Here is an 18,645-nt window from a genome sequence, read left to right as displayed (position 1 = left end):
TCTCAAGAGGCAGGTCAGGTGGTCTGGTATTCCCATCTCTTTGAGAATTTTCCACAATTTATTGTGATCCACACAGTCAAAGGCTTTGGCATAGTCAATAAAGCAGAAATAGCTGTTTTTCTGGAGCTCTCTTGCTTTTTCGGTGATCCAGCGAATGTTGGCAATTTGATCTCTGGTTCCTCTGTCTTTTCTAAAACCAGCTTGAACATCTGGAAGTTCACGGTTCAGGTATTGCTGAAGCCTGTCTTGGAGAATTTAGAGCATTACTTTACTAGCGTGTGAGATCAGTGCAATTGTGCAATAATTTGAGCATTCTTTGGCATTGCCTTTCTTAGGGACTGGAATGAAAACTGACGTTTTCCAGTCCTGTGGCCACTGCTGAGTTTTCCAAGTTTGCTGACATATTCAGAGCACATCATGCAAAATGCTGGGCTGGATGAAGCACAAGCTAGAATCAAGATTGCCAGGAGAAACACCAATAACCTCAGATATGCAGATGACACCACCCTTATGGCAGAAAGTGAATAGGAACTAAAAAGCCTCTTGATGAAAGTGAAAGAAGAGAGTGAAAAAATTGGCTTAAAACTCAACATTCAGAAAACTAAGATCATGGAATCCGGTTCCATCACTTCATGTCATATAGATGGGGAAAAAAATGGAAACAGTGACAGACTTTATTTTTTGGGCTCCAAAATCATATCAGATGGTGGCTCCAGCCATGAAATTAAAAGATGCTTGCATTACTTTGCAGAGACATTACTTTGCCAACAAAGGTTCATCTAGTCAAAGCTATGGTTTTTCCAGGAGTCATGTACAGATGTGAGTTGGACCACAAATAAGGCTGAGTGCCGAAGAATTGATGCTTTTAAGCTGTGGTGTTGGAGAAGACTCTTGAGAGTCCCTTGGACTGCAAGGAGATCCAGCCAGTCAATCTTAAAGGAAATCAGTCCTGAATATTCATTGGAAGGACTGATTCTGAAGCTGAAACTGCAATACTTTGGCCACCTGATGTGAAGTGCTGACTCATTGGAAAAGACCTTGATGCTGGGAAAGATTGAAGACAAGAGGAGAAGGGGACGACAGAGGATGAGATGGTTGGATGGCATCACCAACTCAATGGATATGAGTTTGAGTAAGCTCTTCGAGTGGGTGATGGACAGGGAGGCCTCACGTGCTGCAGTCCATGGGGTCACAAACAGTCGGACATGACTGAGTGACTGAACTAACATAAAATAATCAGCAGGACCTACTGTATAGCACAGGAAACCATATTTACTATTTTGTGAAAATCTGTAAGGGAAAAGAATCTAATACACACACACATATATACACACACGGTAGCTCAGATGGTAAAGAATCTGCCTGCAGTGTTGGAGACATCTGGATTGGGAAGACATTCCTGAACTGGGAAGATCCCCTGGAGAAGGAAATGGCAACTCACTGCAGTATTCTTGCCTGGAGAATACCATGGACAGAGGAGTCTGACAGGCTACAGTCCAAGAGGTCACAAAATGTCAGACACAACTGAGTGACTTTCACTCACTCACTCATATATTGGGAATGAGACTATATTTGTGACCAAAAACAAGCACAAGAGTTTATAATCTAATGAGGCAAACAAATGTTTATCAAATAATCTTATAAGTAAATATATATTTACATGACAGGCACCCTAAATGCCCAAAAGGAAAACAGTGAAATAAATATATATTTTTCAGTTTATCTTATGGAGCCACTGAAATTGTTTCAAATAATTATGTTTACCGGAACACTGGATATTTTAAAAAGCAGGGCATCAAAGTATAGAGTATAATCTCTTATTTTATAAAAACAAGTATGTGTTTGCCTAGGCAAATTGACTATATACCACATGGAACAGCGGTTATCCCTGGTGATGAGATTTTGAAGCACAGGGAATGTTCTCATTAAAAAGCAATGTTTTGCCAGTAGGCAAGTAGATTTGTTTTTCCATTGTTTGAATTCACAATTAGCACCTTTGCATGCTTTACATGAGGAACTAAGGTTTTAGCATGTATTCTCTCCCTTGCTTTTGGTTGTTTCTTTTTAGTTTTGATGCACTGGGGAGTCAGGAGAAGGTCCTTGAGAGAATGAACTTCTGAATTTCAAATAAGACATTTTTCTAGTAGTTTTATCTATGTAATAATGTATTGATAGAGTATTACCTTGCATTTAGTTTGAGAGAACCAAAGAGTGCTTGATTTTGCCCTTGGAAGAGACCCAGTTGTAAGAAGATTGCCTCTTAGTGAATTTTGTTTTACCTGGATGGATGTAACAATATTACTACTGTTCCCCAGTATGTGGTTCTATCCTCTTCTGGGGGTACACACAGCGGGACTGTGCTTTCCTGACTGCTTGTAGTTAGGGGTGTCTTGGGACCAATTCTGGCCAATGGGGATGAGTTTTTCCAATTGAGATTTTACAAAATGCCAATAAGAGACCCACCAGCTCTGGTCTTCCCTGTGAGACAAATGCAGAAATATGTGCTGACATGGTGACTTCTGCAACTTGGGTCCCTGAGTGGGAAAAATAGAGGGAAGAGATGAGGAGTTTGGGATCAACATATACACACTTCTATATTTAGAATGGGGCTTCCCTGGTAGCTTAGATGGTAAAGAATCTGCCTGCCAGGTGGGAGAGCTGGGTTTAACCCCTGGGTTAGGAAGATACCCCGGAGAAGGGAATGGCTACCCACTCCAGAATTCTTGCCTGGAGAAACCCATGGACAGAGGAGACTGTAAACTACAGTCCATGGGGTCGCAAAGAGTCAGACACGACTGAGCGACTAACACTTCACATTCAAAATGGATAACCAACAAGGACCTACTGTAGTGCACAGGGAACTCTGCTCAGTGTCATGTGGCAGCCTGGATGGGAGGGGAGTTTGGGGGAGAATGGATACATGTGTATGTATGACTGAGTCCCTTTGCTGTGCACCTGAAATGATCACAACATTGTTAATCAACTATACTCCAATGTAAAAGAAAAAGTTTGAAAAAATGCCAATAGGAGACCAGCTCTGCCCTTCCTCTTGAGGCAAACGCAGAAATACATGCTGACATGGAGACTCCTTCAACTTGGGTCCCTGAGTAACCACTGAGCGGACACCCTCCAACACCTCTCCCAGCCCCCACCCACTATCACCCCAGACCCACGCTGAACATGTAGCATAAGTCAAAGATAAACTGCTGTTTAAGCCACTGAAATCAGGAGTGTTTGAGGTGACCACAGCTGGCCTGTCGCAAATGACAGAGAGAGCAGCTTTGGCTCCTGAGTAGCACCAGCTTCTCCAAAGATCAAAAGAGCCTCCTAGTATCCAAGTTCTCAACATGACACATCTCGCTGCTGCCACTTTTGATGGACAGTGGAACTTTCTTTTAGAACAGAAAGACCGCATTGTAGGCGGATCCCACCAAATGCCTGGAGAATGAGTTCCTTCTGTGGTTTCTGAAGGCTATGTGTTTTTAGTGCCAAGCACCCGGCTGACAAGTGAAAAATTCAATCAAAGGTCCGTGTGTTCGCAAACAGTTATCTGGATGCTTGCTGTCAGGCAAAATATCTGGTCGACTGCTGGAAATGGAAAGTTTTTTGTTGGATAGTTAGCATTGTCCATAAATAGGCCTACAGTCAATGATTCGGTCTGTGTTTGGGCACAGAAATCCTCTGTTTGGTGAAGTGTACCAGAGATGGACTGACACAGAAGTAGACTAGAGGCTTTGTTAAAGGCTTTATAGTGAAGAAGAACCCTCCATGCCCCCACCAAAGATACCCCTCCGAAGTCCACTGTTAGTAAGAGACCATGTTTTCTAAATACAAATTTCCTCTTTTATTTATTTATTTGTATCTGTTTTTGGCTATGCTGGATCTTTGTTGCTGAGCATGCCTTTCTCTCGTTCCAGCGAGCAGGGACTGCTCTCTAGTCATGGTGAGCAGGTCTCTCATTGCGGTGGCTTCTCTTGTGTGGAGGACAGGCTCAGTGGTTGCAGCATGTGAGCTCAGTAGTTTCAGTTCCCAGGATATAGATCACAGGCTCAATAGTTGTGGCAGCCTGGTCCCTCCTGGACCAGGGTTTGAACCTCTGTATCCTGCATTGGCAAGTGGATTCCTTACCACTGAGCCAACAGGGAAGCCCTCAAATTTCCTCTTTTAAAATGCAAATACAGTTGAAGTGATCAAAGCACATGGTCATATATATACTCAGAAAGCACTTGGTCACATATATACTTGAAAATCACTGAAGAAGTGATGTTTAGATGTTTGGTTAAGATGGAACAGGCTGTGAACAAGGAAATGGGTTAATCTGAGAGAAATAGGAAGAGGGAAGAGGAAAGTTTTAGGAATGGAAAAGAGTTCCTCAAATTAAGTGACAAAGATCTCCCAAAGTCTTTTCTTCTTCATGTAAATGAAAACTTACTTTTTTCTCCTAAAGTGGGATTTTAATAAAATGAATGCACAAATGGATTCTGGAATTAGTGAGACACACGGGTGCATACACACGCACACAAAGAGAGAAGAGAGTATTTCTCCTGATCAAAGACTCAGTAGGTAAGCTATGAAGAAGCAAGTTGATCAACATTACTTTTGAAAAAAAAACATTGATTTTCACAGGTTTACTTGGGCCAGTTATTCATATTAAACAATAATTTGGTGCTCACCAATGATTTCCACTTTTCAATGCTGACAGACAGTACAGAAAGACAGGGGCTGTAATCTCGGCTATAGATCTTCCCTCCAAAGCAAGGAGTCCTGGTTTACTTCATAACTGTCAGTATTGTTGCAGGCCTGATGTCAACTACTTTCGTTCTGGGAAATGTTGCTGTTTTGCTGGTTCATTGCTGTTGGCCTAACAATCAGTTTAGTTCAGTTCAGTCAGTCATGGCTTCACAATAGGATCACAGAGTACTTCAAGGTCATGTGCAGTGTCCTCTGGAACCAAGTGGAGGAAATACCATTTCCTGCTAGAATCAGTGGAGCTTCTGGAACAAAAAGTCACTATTGGCTACAAACTCTTGGGTGGCTCTGGACTTCACTGAGGGAACAGGGCCAGGCAGACATGGGTGTGGAGCAGGAACTGGCCTGCCACTAATTTATTTGGCCTCATACTGATGAAAAATGATGACTTACATATCACAGATTTTTATCTAATGGGAGCATAAGGGGTTTTAAATCCCCATCCTCCCATCAAGCACTATGCAGTTCACTGAAACTTAAAACACAAGCATCGTTCCTATTGTTTCTATCGTCCCTTAGGAAGGGTATTTAATAGAAAATATGTAGAAATGTCTGGATAAAGATAACCTTTTAATTCACTTGATTATAATCAGATTCCTACATCTAACCCTTCTTCCTGCTCACAATGATGGTTTTACATTGAATCTCTGAATGTGGTTAGTCCAATCTCAACTAATAAGTATTATTAAAACTCTAGGAGACCCATTCCTCCTCCTCCTTCTCTCCCTCTTTTTTTCCTTATAAATAAACCACTGCTGCCTATAGAGGTAAGCTGGTAATAAGCATGTTACTATAATCAGCATTTTTTTTTTTTGTAGCCAGTGGCATCATCAATCTGTCTTAAGTAATGAGTGTCTTGATTATTCTGATCTCCAAACTTTAGTGGTGCCGTCACCCATATCGATCATTTGACTTTCTGCTTCTGTTGAGACAGACAGGCTTACATGGGCTTCTTGAATTCCTATATGTCTTGCTGGGTGTGTGGAGACTGCAGGGCCCCGTTTTTCATGTTTGTTTATGCAGCTGGTAGCCTGTGAGATGAGGTAGGGTATCCCCCTTGGACAAACAGACTAGCTTGCTTCTTGCTGGAAAAGCAGTGGATTTCCCAAGGTCTACTGATGCTGGAGGAAGCACAAGTTGGAATCAAGATTTCCAGGAGAAATATCAATAACCTCAGATATGCAGATGACACCATCCTTATGGCAGAAAGTGAAGAGGAACTAAAAAACCTCTTGATGAAAGTGAAAGAGGAGTGTGAAAAAGTTGGCTTAAAGCTCAACATTCAGAAAACTAAGATCATGGCATCCCGTCCCATCACTTCATGGGAAATAGACGGGGAAACAGTGGAAACCATGTCAGATTATTTTTTGGGGCTCCAAAATCACTGCAGATGCTGATTGCAGCCATGAAATTAAAAGACGTTTACTCCTTGGAAGGAAAGTTACGACCAAACTAGACAGCATATTAAAAAGCAGAGACATTACTTTGCCAACCAAGGTCCGTCTCGTCAAGGCTATGGTTTTTCCCGTGGTCATGCATGGATGTGAGAGTTGGACTGTGAAGAAAGCTGAGAGCTGAAGAATTGATGCTTTTGAACTGTGGTGTTGGAGAAGACTCTTGAGAGCCCCTTGGACTGCAATGAGATCCAATCAGTCCATTCTAGAGGAGATCAGTCCTGGGTGTTCATTGGAAGGACTGACGCTAAAGCTGAAACTCCAATACTTTGGCCACCTCATGGGAAGAGTTGACTCATTGGAGAAGACTTAGATGCTGGGAGGGATTGAGGGCAGGAGGAGATGGGGACGACAGAGAATGAGATGGCTGGATGGCATCACCAACTCGACGGACATGAGTCTGAGTGAACTCCGGGAGTTTGTGATAGACAGGGAGGCTTGGTGTGCTGTGATTCATGGGGTCACAGAGTCGGACACGACTGAGCGACTGAACTGAACTGAACTGATGCTTGCTCTGCTGTGAATAATGAAGTCCTTTGTTTCTGACCCAGGATCTCGCATCTTCTAAGCATCCAGAAAACTGTTTGTAGATTGTAAGTGAGATACAATGAAATCCAGACTTGACAGTCTAGAAAGTGGGATTGCTTTGTATCTTCCCCCAAAATAGAAAGGCCCTAGAGATCAAGAATGAGTACTCTTTGAGTTCTTTTGGCAAGCTTATAATGAACATTCAGTAAGTGTTCACTGGTCACGATGATATCAGTTTATACCATGAAAAGGTGAAGTGTTGTTATCAAGATAGTGAGGACATCACTGTGATAACTTGTAACACCATCATAGAGCCCCACTCCTTGCTCACCTCTTTCTCACTCTAGCTTGTGAAGCAGACAATGCCACTTTATAGAGAGTGCTTCCCGTAAGAAACAGACATGAAGAATTAGACGATAATGAGGAGATGCTAAGAATATGGTAAACACTATAACTCTACCCTTCTGTCTCCACCCTAGTGACAAATAAACTTTAGGCAGAACAGTCATTTGTCATGAAGAGGAAAAGCTCACTTCAGGAAGACAAAAAAAGAACAGAGCTGCTATTTTGTTTAATGTGGATTGCTTTAATTTTTTAATTAGAGTATGTTGACTTATTATATTAGTTGCAGGTGTACAACGTAGTAATTTAATATTTTTATAGATTATACTCCATGCAAAGTTACTATAAAATATTGACTATATCCTTTGTGCTATATATTACATCCTTGTAACTTATTTATTTTATATCTAGTAGTTTTTACCTCTGAATCCCCTTTACCTATTTTGCACCTCCATTACCCCTCTTCCCTCTGGTAACCAGTAGTTTGTTCTGTAGCTTGTTCTTTTTATATGTGATTCTGTTTCTGTTTTGTTATATTTGTTCATTTATTTTATTTTTTAGATTCCATATGTAAGTGAAACATACAGTACTTGTCTCCCCCTGTCTGATTTATTTTGCTTTAATACCTCCCAATGTCACAAATGGCAACATTTCATTCTTTTTTATGACTGAGTAAAATATGATTTAAGACCACACACACACACACACACATATAGATAGATAGATACATGCATACATATTTAGGCTTCCCTGGTGTCTCAGTGGAGGAGGCATGGGTTTGATCCCTGGTCTGGAAAGATCCCTGGAGAAGGGAATGGCTACCCACTCTAGTATTCTTGCCTGGAGAACCCCATAGACAGAGGAGCTTGGCATACTTCAGTCCATGGGATTGCAAAGAGTCTGACAGAACTTAGCAACTGAACAACAACAATATACATATATATGTATATTTGGAATTAGAGGGTATTACCTAAGTGAAGTAAGTCATATTAGAGAAAGATAAACACCGTATGATTTCACTTATATGGGGAATCTAACAAACAAAACAAGTATTAAAACTAACAAAGCAAACCATCATAGATACAGAGAACCAACAGGTAGTTTGCCAGAGGGGAGGCGAGTGGTAGGAGGAGCGAAATAGGTAAGGGAAAGTAAGCAGTACAAACTTCCAGTTCAAAAACAAAGGAGTTGCAGGGATGAGGTGAAGGAGGGAACATGGTCAGTAGTAATGTAACATCTTTGTGTGACTGATAGCACCCTGACTTACTGTGGTGTATTATTTTTTAATGTATAGAAATAGCAAATCACTATGGTTGTACACCAGGAACCGCAGTGTTGCAGGTCAGTTATATTTCAAAGCAAATAAGCAAACAAAATCATGTAAAACTAGATCATTTTTGTGGTTGCCAGAGGCAGATGGTAGGGGCGAGGAGTAATTAGTTGAAAGTGGTTAAAAGGTACAACCTTCCAGTTATAAGATAAATAAGTGCTAGGGACGTATTGCATGATTAATGCAATTAACATTACTGTATATTAATATTATATATGAAATTTGTTAGGAGAGTAAATTTTGAGTCCTCATTATATTAAAAATATTTTATCTTTTATTTTATACTTATGTGAAATGAGTGTTTACTAAACTTATTGTGGTAATTATTTTATGATGTCTATAAGTCAAATCATTATGCTATACACATTAAACTTACATACTTGCTATGTCAGTTATATCTCAATAAAACTGTAAGAAAAACAGAAAAATGATTGAAGACCAGTCAGTTGAGCCTTTAAATTTGAAAAGTTAACTACTTTCTATGAGCACAGAGCCAGACCTCACCTTTTTGACTTTTTTCTGAACTTTCTTCCAAAGGGAACACACAACTCCACATTCCATTCTCCATATCAGTGTGTTGCAGCATTTTCTACCTTATCTCAACATGATCTCCCTCTTACTGGACTTATTATGATCCATCAGAATGATTTACATTTTCATGGGGAGAAATCACCTGTTACTCCCCTGGGATTCACACGAGTTTCCTCTGTCTTCACAAGTCTTCTTCTATAGGCATGAGCATTTTAGAGATTTAATGCCTGGACAGCTTTGAAGTGAGAGCCGAAAACAGGACCCTGCTTTCATCTTGACAACGATAAAACTATGATGTGAAGAGAGAGATTTCTGGCCATATCCAATTTTTTGCTAGCCTTCAGTCCTCCTTTTACTCTTGCTTGCATTTATGTGTTCTCAAATTGCACTGGAGATTCAGAAGCAGATCAGTGAATTTATCTGCATACAATAGTGTCTCAAACAGTGATTTAATGCTTTGTGAAAGCATATGAAAATATGGTTGTTCTTTTAAAATATCATGCCACAAGCCTGTACAACTGCATTCAACTGTATTTAGCTGCTGTAGAATAATTTAAATTGTTTAATCTTCCAAATTAGAAGAGTAGTAAAGTTGGTGAGAACTTCTGGCCACAAGGGGAGGCATGGTGATGATAATATTTACCTGTGTCTTATCTATTTCTAAAAAATGTAATAGTTCTCTGCTGGTTGTATAAAATTTTATAAGACATAATTGAACTCATTTTAAAGTCACTGTAATAAAAATTCTATATTCTTAGGGTGATTTGTGATATTTCTTGTTAGAAGTTAGGCGTCTCCCCATGCCCTGTGGGAGGGAGGCTCAGTCAATGTTTCTGAGGTTCCTCTCTGGCCCATATATCTGTATAAACAGTACCCTGTTAAAGAACTTGCCTGCCAATCCTGGAGACTTGGGTCCAGTCCCTGGTTTGGGAAGATCCCCTGCAGGAGGGAATGGCAACCCATTCCAGTATTCTTGCCTGGGAAATCCATGGGCAGGTGAGCCTGATGGGCTACAATCCATGGAGTCACAGAGTCAGACACGACTTAGCGACTGAACAATGTAGGCATTTACTGCATTGTTTTCATCATGAGGATGCATGAAACTTTCAGTGGGTCCTGTAACTTCCATGAGTAGTCAGGTAAGAAACATAATATTCCTCCTTCGGCTTTCAGATCCCCTAAATATAGAACTTTATCTTTCTCTCTTGCTAGAAATCATCCTGGAAGTCAGCAAATATTTCCTTTCTCTGGGACCTTCCCTGATCTGAAATCTCCCAATTTCCTTCCTCTGTCCAGCTTGAAGCATTTTATCAAGCATGGAGAAATGGTGTATTGTGGATGACAGGGAAGGTAAGTTTTATTTAATTGAAACTTCCATTTTTTGTCTTTTACATCTGAATATAGTCTTTTGTCCAAAAACCAGAATTATTGTTGACTTTCTTCTCTGTTTCCTTTATTTCTCTACCCAGTTCAGAGCAATCACTGATGCACCACTAAATAGAGATAAATTTGTGTATTGGGGGTTCCTATAATAATCTACATGTTGCCTTGCATGTTTCAAGATATAATCTTCAAAACTAGGTAACTCACACATTATGCAAAAATTAACAAAATGGATAAACAACATAAATATAAGAGCTAAAACCATAAAATTCTTAGAAGAAAACCTAGTTGAAATCTTCATGATCTTAGATTTTGACAATGGATTCTTAAATCTGACACCAAAAGCATAAACAATAAAAGGAAAATATAGATAAACTGAACTTACTCAAAATTAAGAACTTCTGTTCATCAACAGGCATTATCCAAAAAAGTGAAAAAGCAACCAACAAATTTGGAGAAAATACTTGTAAATCATTTTTTTCTGATAAGGGTTTAGTATACAAAGTTTATAAGAACTCCCAACACTCAACACTAAAAGTCAAACAACCCAATTAAAAAATGGGCCAAGACTTGAATAGATGTTTCTCCAAAGAGTATGTACAAATGAGCAATAAATACACGAAAAGACACTCGGCATCCGCAATCATTAGGGAAGTGAAAATCAAAACTGTAATGAGATACTGCTTCACACTTGCAGGATGCCTCTCATTTTTTAAAATGGAAAATAATAAGTGTTAATGAGCATGTAGGAAATTACACCCTCATCCTTTGCTGGTGGGAATGTAAAATGGTGCAGCTCCTGTGGAAAGTGTTTCTGGTTCCTCCAAAAGACAAATATAGAATTATTATGAGACTCAGAAATTATAGTCCTAGGCATGTATATACCCCACATCACTGAAAACAGGGGCTCAAACAGATAATTGTGTTCTGATGTCCATTGGAACCTTAATTACAGTAGCTGAGAGATGGAAAGAATCTAAGTGTCTATCAGCAAATAGATGGATGAACAAAATGTGGTATGTATGTATATGTACATCTGTATATGATATGTATATGATGGAATATTATTAGGCCATAAAAAAGAATGAAGTTCTGATATATGACACAATGTGGATGACCCTTAAAATATGCTTAGTGAAATAAAGAAGATACAAAAGGACAACTATTGTATGACTCTCAGTTCAGTTCAGTTCTCAGTCATGTCCGACTCTTTGCGACCCCATGAACCATAGCACGCCAGGCCTCCCAGTCCATCACCAACTCCCGGAGTCCACCCAAACCCATGTCCATTGTGTCGGTGATACCATCCAACCATCTCATCCTCTGTCATCCCCTTCTCCTCCTGCCCTCAATCTTTCCCAGCATCAGGGTCTTTTCAAAAGAGTCAGCCCTCTGCATCAGGTGGCCAAAGTATTGGTGTTTCTGCTTCAACATCAGTCCTACCAATGAACACCCAGGACTGATCTCTTTTAGGATGGACTGGTTGGATCTCCTTGCAGTCCAAGGGACTCTCAAGAGTCTTCTCCAACACCACAGTTCGAAAGCATCAATTCTTTGGCGCTCAGCTTTCTGATATTATGCTTCAGTTCAGTTCAGTCACTCAGTCGTGTCCGACCCTTTGCGACCCCATGAATCACAGCACACCAGGCCTCCCTGTCCATCACCAACTCCCGGAGTTCACCCAAACTCATGTCCATCGAGTTGGTGATGCCATCCAGCCATCTCATTCTCTGTCGTCCCCGTTTCCTCCCACCCCCAATCCTTCCTAGCATCAGAGTCTTTCCCAGTGAGTCAACTCGACGCATGAGGTGGCCAAAGTATTGGAGTTTCTAATTATGCTTAGTGAAATAAAGCTGTTACAAAAGGACAACTATTGTATGACTCTACTTATATGAAATATTTAGAATAGGAAAATTCATAGACAGAAAACAGAGTAGAGCTTACGAGGAGCTGGGGGAAAGGAGAATGGAGAGTTCTCATTGAAAAATTACAAAATCTTTACTTGGTGTGGTGAAAATGTTTTGGAAATAAGTAGTGGTGATGGTTGCACACCATTGTGAAGATAATTGATACCACTGAATTGTACACTTAGAAATAGATAAAATGGCAGCAACTAAATAATAAATGTTGCCTTTGGTATAGGATTCATTTCCCCTATACCAAAGAAACTAGCAGCATTTGAAACATGGGTTTAAACATTACTTTCAGTTCAGTTCAGTTCAGTCTCTCAGTCGTGTCCGACTCTCCGCGACCCCATGAATAACAGCACGCCAGGCCTCCCTGTCCATCACCAACTCCCGGAGTTCACTCAGACTCATGTCCACAGAGTTGGTGATGCCATCCAGCCATCTCATTCTCAGTCGTCCCCTTCTCCTCCTGCCCCCAACCCTTCCCAGCATCAGAGTCTTTTCCAGTGAGTCAACTCGTCGCATGAGGTGGCCAAAGTATTGCAGTTTTAGATTTAGCATCAGTCCTTCCAATGAACATCCAGGATTGATCTCCTTTAGAATGGACTGGTTGGATCTCCTTGCAGTCCAAGGGACTCTCAAGAGTCTTTTCCAACACCACAGTTCAAAAGCATCAATTCTTCGGCGATCAGCTTTCTTCACAGTCCAACTCTCACATCCATACATGACCACGGGAAAAACCATAGCCTTGACTAGACGGACCTTGGTTGGCAAAGTAATGTCTCTGCTTTTTAATATACTATCAAGGTTGGTCATAACTTTCCTTCCAAACATTACTTTAAATCTAGAGAAAATGGATATTTCTTTCCAGGGAGGTAAGTTAGGAGTGATTCTAAAGGGTGAAATGGAAAGAGTGTTTTTTCATAAGAACCATGAGAAGAAAGACGTATTTTATCCTTTGTCCACTGGGTTTCTGTTCTTAGAAGAAAATTCTGTGAAAAAGACATGGAAGTTCTGCCTGAGCTTTGCTGTCACTGATGGTTGATTAAGACAACCCACACCAGAGGGTATTTGAGTTGGTGAAAGTTTTCCATTAACTTCATGTGAGTTTTTCTATAGGAACTTTAAAAATTTACTGTAAATTTTTTTGTATATGTTGTCTTAGATATTAAATCTTATCTTCTTTGTCAATATTAATAAAATATAATAGTTCTGAAGAAGCAAAAGTCGGTCAACTTTTCACCGCCCCCCCCCGTTTTTTTCTGTATGAAGTTGGTAGTAGGTCCATTAATACTTTTTAAGAATTATTTTGTTTGGACTTGGATGACCACATGGATTTGGGCTTCACTGGTGGCTCAGCAGTTAAATAATCCACCTGCAATGCAGGAGATAACAGGTGCAATTCCTGGGTCTGGAAGATCCCTTGGAGGAAAGCATGGCAACCCATTCTAGTATTTTTACCTGGAAAATCCTCTGGACAGAGGAGCCCACAGCTACAGTCCATAGGGTTGCACAGAGTTGGACATGACTGAAGCAACTGAGCATGCACGCACAACCACTTGGATTGGGACTAAGATTTCATAACCAGATAATACTTCCTTTCAGAAAAATTTGAAATCCTGGGATAATTTCTGTTGCAATTTGTCTTGCAGTCTTAACAATTTTTGGAAAATAAAAATAATGATGAAAGTAGGGAGAAATAGTTAAAAACAGTCAATAATTAATATTTCTATTTATAATAAATTAATTAAATTATTTAAATAATATAATAAATATTATTAAATAATATTATTAATAATAAAATATTATTAATATTATTATTGTTGTTATTTTTTTCACTAGGAAACGAGTGGTATTTTATTCCTTTTTGTCCTTGTTGAGAGGAGAGATCATGACACAGAGAATGGCAGTTCTGGTCACAGCGGCACAGTTTGGTCAGTTTCCACAAGAACATGAGGGGCGGGAGGGACGGGGTCTGACTTCCCACTCTTTTCACTATCTGGGACCTCCTGCTGCTCCCCCTGCAGCAGGGCTGCCCGGAGCCCTGCCCGTTCCCTAACCTGGTGCCAGGCTAGCAGAGGGGGCGAGAGCCGGTTCTGATGCCTGGCCAACAGGGCACACACAGCAAAGAAGAGGACCCCTGCTCTTTCTCCATGCTGCCCCTCCCCAGAGCATGGGCCCCAGCCAAATGCATCCACTCAGCCATCACCTGCCAGAGCCCCAGTTCAGGGATGAGAGTCTGGGTCCAGGCGAGCTGGCTATAGATGGGAATCTCTGGAGCAGGGAAGGCTGGAGAAGGGTGTAGGGTTCCAGAGCCTGGGGGTTATTGCTGAGAAGATATGCAAGGGGCACATTTCCCCGGGGGCAGGATAAGGTGAGGCATATGGGCACCAGGGAAGGGGTTCAGCCACCTGAAGGCAATGTGCGCTCATCAGCTCCTTGCTGGAACCTCCTACTGACAAGAGACCTCAGCACAGATTTGGTCCAGGGACAAGTATGGAAGCAAGGTTCTTACAAAAACAGTGAAAAGCGGCCATGCAAAAGGATCATGAAGGTGATGTAAACCTTCCCAAGTCCCAAGTCAACTGGAGATTCCCACCAGACCTCCATATCCACCCTGAAATCAAGAGAAGGGACTGGTCTCTCAGAGAAAAAGCAGACTCCTAAGAGTGGGAGGTGATGGCGCCACGGAAATAGAGGAGCTGACAGCTACATGGCTCAGCTCCAGCCCAGGAAAGTGGGTTCGGGTTCACTAAAACACAACATCATCCACAAACAATCAACCACAAAGATCACAGTCATCAGACACACACGTCACAGGAGGTGGACGAGACCACAGGCTCCAGCTGGGGGAGGCGGGGTTGCATTATTAAGTTGAGGACAGGTGTCAAGGGGCTGGGGACACATAAGATCTTGGCTTCTCCTGGGGAAAGACCTGTTGCTGAAGTGGCCAGTTTTCTTAAGCATCAGTATTTGCATCTAAAGGTTCAAGCAGCTGCCTTCAGGTTCTTTGCACCTGGGGGCTGCACTTTAGTTCTCTGCTTTCTGGGGCTCCATGGCATTTGCAGTGACGAGGTTCTCCACCTGAGCCTCCTCATCCCCAGGAGCCCGCGGCTTCTGGTTGAAACTGCACTTGCATCGGCGACTGAGGATAAGCAGGATCCCCACCGAGAAGAGGACCACGGCGAACACCAATCCCCCAGTCCTCAGGGTCTGGTAGTCATAATGAAAAGGGTCCTTTTCTTTCTCCTGCTCAGCTGCACTGGCCAGGACCGCTGGGGCCAGGAGGCCACACAGGAAGAGCAGCACCACTTCCATGGCGTCTGGGGACAGAGGGAGGGAAATGATTCTCTGGGTAGGAGATTCCCCACTCTAACACTCAGCCCAGCCAGGGCCCCAGACGGACTCCCACCCTGACTCAATTAAATTAATAATTTAATATTAATGAATAATTAATATTAATAAATGATTATTAATTTATTTAATTAAGTTAATCAATTAAATATTATTTGAAATATTATTTTATTTTTATTTATTATTATTAAATAATATTTAATATTAAAATAATTAATATTAATCAATAATTAAATTTCTATTTATACAACAACTGACTAAGACATTGAAAAAATTTTCGGGATTGTGCCTCTTGGTACTAAGAAAGCCTTGTCTGTGATTTAAAATAAATTTTTGCTGGAAATAAATTATTTGTAATTTATTTCTGTCGGTGTAATTGTAAAAAGGCTTTATAAATAAAATGTGATTAACACTAGAGAGAATAATACATGCAGAGAAACAAAGCACAGGCACATTGCAGTCCCAGATAGTCTGTGGACATTACATTTTTGTTGTAGTCTTTGAAAGGGATATGATAGGTGCCTGAAGGAATGAGGCAGAGAAGGAAGACGCCATTAAGAAAAATTATTTATTATGTCAGAAATTAGGTGACTAGACTTCTCTGGTTGTCCAGTGGCTAAAGTTCTGTGCTCTCAATGCAGGGGACCCAGGTTTGGTCCCTGGTTGGGGAAATAGATTCCATATGACATAACTAAGAGTTCACATGCTGCAACTAAAATCTTGCATGCCACAGCTAAGACTTGACACTGCCAAATAAATAAATAAAAATATTTGAAAAAATTAAAAAAAGAAATCGATAAATAAGGAGGGTGAGCATAAAAGAAGGATGAGGAAAGAAAGATGAGTATCCCAAAATGGAGACTCTTGGCAAATCCATGTAAAATAAATGGGAGGGAGGCACTGATGTCTTTGTTGTATGCTTTCAAGTGTCTAGCGTGTTATAGATTACCTGGGTCTTTGGCTTTTCAAGACTGTTTGTTTACTCTGCCACTTCTACAAATTCAGGAGCCTCCTCACCCTCTGGAAGCTAAAGGCATTCATGTTCTTGTTGCTCTAGTTTCTGTTGTAAAACTATTGAAAATGAGCATGAGGGCTCCACTCTATTCTAAGAAGTTGAAAACAATACAGTTCAGTCGCTCAGTTGTGTCCGACAATTTGCGACCCCATGAATCACAGCACGCCAGGCCTCCCTGTCCATCACCAACTCCCGGAGCTCACCCAAACTCACGTCCATCGAGTCGGTGATGCCATCCAGCCATCTCATTCTCTGTCGTCCCCTTCTCCTCCCACCCTCAATCCCTCCCAGCATCAGACACTTTTCCAGTGAGTCAACTCTTTGCATGAGGTGGCCAAAGTATTGGAGTTTTAGCTTCACTTCAATACACAGGGATAAATAACTTTTGCAGCAAGTTAGCATTTTGTGAGCCATTTGATTTTGTTTTTTAATTGATTTTTAGTGGAGTACAGTTGTTATGAGGCTTCCCTCATGGCTCAGTCAGTAAAGGATCTGCTTACAATGCAGGAGACTACTTGCAATATGAAGGAACCCAGATTCAGTCCCTGGGTCAGGAAGATCTCCTGGAGAAGGAAATGGCAACCCACTCCAATAAAGGCGCCTGGAGGCCCACAGTCCATGAGGTTGCAAGAGTTGGACGTGATTTAGCAACTAAACCACCACCATAGTTGCTTTTCAATTTTGTGTTAGTTTCTACTGTACAGCAAAGTGAACCAGCCATAGATACACATGTATCCCCTCCCTTTTGGACTTCCTTCCTATTCAGATCACCAGAGTGCATAAAGTAGAGTTCCCTGTGCTATACAGCTGGTTCTCATGGAAGCCATTTGAACTGTTGCAGTCAAAACAACTGCTTCATCAGAAGCAAATGACCAATTTGACCACTGCTTCAAATGATCTTCTAATAAGGCTGTTACAGGAATAGTTGTTTCATCATTGATTTCTCCACTAATTGATACAGCTACATGCTTTGTGATGTGTGATGATCTATCTCACTTAATGAGTGCATAGGTAATGACTTTTCAACATATCTTGAAAAATTATATTGCTTTTCAGGCACTGGCTCTTTCTTCCTCCAGAATCACAAGATTTTCACCATAGAACACACTGAATAAACAGGCAATACAAAGTGGTATTTCAGTAGTATGATTTAAGGCAAAGAAATGATTGCCAGTTCACTCAAAACAACTTTTTAGTCAGAGAACAGCATGTGGAACAAATTTAAATTGCACACTGGAAAGGCTGTACCCAAAATGTTTTCCTTTGTGTACATAAGACACGCAAAGGGATGAAAGGCAGCTTCTTCAGCTAGTGATTCACGTGGGCTCTTTTGAAGTGTTTGAAGTGTTCTCATGGTTATTTAGTCTTTATTTTGCCCTAAAGGTATGTTTCTGTGCCATAATTTCAAGTGTAGATTTGAGTACTGGGCAACCATGAGCCTTGAAATGGTTGAAAAATTTGCAAAGAGAATGATGCAGAAAGAATGTATCTTCCAAAATATATCTTTCTCACATCTTTCCTCTACCACCCACCATCTGCTATCTCTTATATTACAGTACATTTTAAATGTTAACAGTCTATTTACTTTAATCTGTTTATTATTAATTATAAGAAATTGTTTTTATTGTTCAACTGGTATTTTTCTAAGAAAATTGGTTGGTTATCTTGGGGTTTGGTCTCTGATAAAAGCATCATAATTTTTCCTGTTACATTTAATGAATTTTAATTCAACCTCAGCCATGTTACTCATTTATTTGAGTCTTCCTTTCCTCATAATAAATGGAGGCTAATAAAATCTGCCCCTGCAGATGATGTGAGGTTTTAAAAAGAAAAAAATGAAAATAAATATAATAAGCTCTATGAGGAAATAGGTTTCAAGCACCTTAGCAGCATTTATTTATATACTGGTAAATGTCATTAATAATAAACCATTCTTACTTAGGTGTTAAAGCAGTTCTTTCATATATGTGGTATTAAAACTTGATCCTTTGGAAAAAAGTGTAATTGATTTTTTTCTTTTCATTTAATGGCTCTTCACTTGGTGGCAGCATT

The 18,645-nt window shown here is 40.6% G+C and overlaps 1 pseudogene; it reads right to left on the bottom strand.

Annotated features, from left to right (window-relative positions):
- Positions 1 to 15,032: 15,032 nt before the first annotated feature.
- On the bottom strand, positions 15,033 to 15,551 carry LOC129560177 (FXYD domain-containing ion transport regulator 6 pseudogene; annotated as a pseudogene).
- Between the last annotated feature and the right edge of the window lie 3,094 nt (positions 15,552 to 18,645).

This window comes from Moschus berezovskii, chromosome 16 (genome assembly GCF_049115385.1).
Source record: "Moschus berezovskii isolate FMDL1 chromosome 16, NW_MosBer_1.0, whole genome shotgun sequence".
In the NCBI taxonomy this organism is placed as follows: Eukaryota; Metazoa; Chordata; class Mammalia; order Artiodactyla; family Moschidae; genus Moschus; species Moschus berezovskii.
The sequence above is the reverse complement of the archived record's forward strand: the minus strand, read 5'-3'. Positions and strand labels throughout refer to the sequence as shown.